Raw genomic sequence first — 1,269 nt, forward strand, 5'->3', positions numbered from 1 at the left:
CATTCAGCAGCACTGGCAGGGTGCACAGCTGGGTGGGGAGCTACTCCGGGGGCTGGGATCTTGTGGCAGTGGTCCAGAGCAGGGGCAGAACTGAGATCTGCTGCCTGCATGCCCAGGGTGGCCGTGAGCTGGGAACAGTGAGGGAAGGTGCTTTTGGGGGAGCTACTGATCCTGCCCCAGGAAGGAAGTCCCAGCTCATGGGGACCTAATCCAGCCCCCTACCTTTCCCCTTCCCCACCCAGCTTAGATCCCACTTATGGACTTGTCTGTGTCCTGCAACCTGGATAGCTGGCATGTCCTCTACAGCCTGTTTGCACGGGTTGCACCCTGGAGGCTGGTAACTCATACTCTGGGGTCAGGGAGTTGGTTTGGTGCCAGAACCACCCCCTGGACAGTAGAGTTCAGAGGGTGGAAAGTTTACCTACACAAAACAGGAGGGTAGGAGAGGGGACTCTGCATCCTGGGATGCTGGAGGACTGCAACTTGGGAAGCTCATCTGTGGGAAGCGGCCACACATTAATGAAACAGGAGTTGGGTAACACAGATCAGAGATAAGTCTGCCCTGGAGTAGCATAAATTTAAGCCGCTTAAAGTGTGGTTAAAACTATGTGTGGACAATCCAGGGCTTGAGAGCTCCAGAAGCCACCTCAAATGAAGGTGTGACAAGGCCCTAAGGAAGAAGGGACTCCTAAATGTCCTGGGAAACAATGACTTCCCAGCAAACTCTTGTTTGAACTTTCCTGCCCAGTACAGCCTACAGCCCAGAACAAGGACAGCTAGGAGCAGTTGGAAGGCACCTGAGTCAGAGGCCTCATTATCAGAGGTTTGGAAGAGATGGGATGATGTCCTCTAGGGTCACTGGGGCTGGAGAGAAGAGTGAGAGGCAGTGTCTACATTACTCTAAGTCCTGTGTAGGGGAAAATGTGATTGATCCAACCCAAGAAAATTGCCTGTACAACAAATAATTGATATATTTCATGTAGCCCCAGTGGCCTAATGGATAAGGCACTGGCCTCCTAAGCCAGGGATTGTGGGTTCAAGTCCCACCTGGGGTAAGATGTGATTTTTAGGAATTAGAACTCATGGCAGAAGTTGCATCTTTTATTAGGTCAACTTTTTTGCAAAAAAATTAATTATTTGAAAGCTTCTGGGCACACACAGCCTTCCTCAGGAATAGGAGAATGCAAAGATTGTAACTTTTCTCCTAAGTGGAAAATGCATATTTTACAGGCAAGCTGCAGGTGCTATAAGGTTTCCTGTTTGGAATAG

The 1,269-nt window shown here is 50.0% G+C and overlaps 1 non-coding gene across 1 annotated transcript; it reads left to right on the top strand.

The window, feature by feature from the left end:
- The first annotated feature begins 982 nt into the window (after positions 1–982).
- TRNAR-CCU (transfer RNA arginine (anticodon CCU)) lies at positions 983–1,055 on the top strand. Its single transcript has one exon. It is a non-coding gene; the product is annotated as a tRNA-Arg (tRNA).
- Positions 1,056–1,269: the final 214 nt, after the last annotated feature.

Source organism: Alligator mississippiensis, chromosome 15, assembly GCF_030867095.1.
Source record: "Alligator mississippiensis isolate rAllMis1 chromosome 15, rAllMis1, whole genome shotgun sequence".
NCBI lineage: Eukaryota > Metazoa > Chordata > Crocodylia > Alligatoridae > Alligator > Alligator mississippiensis.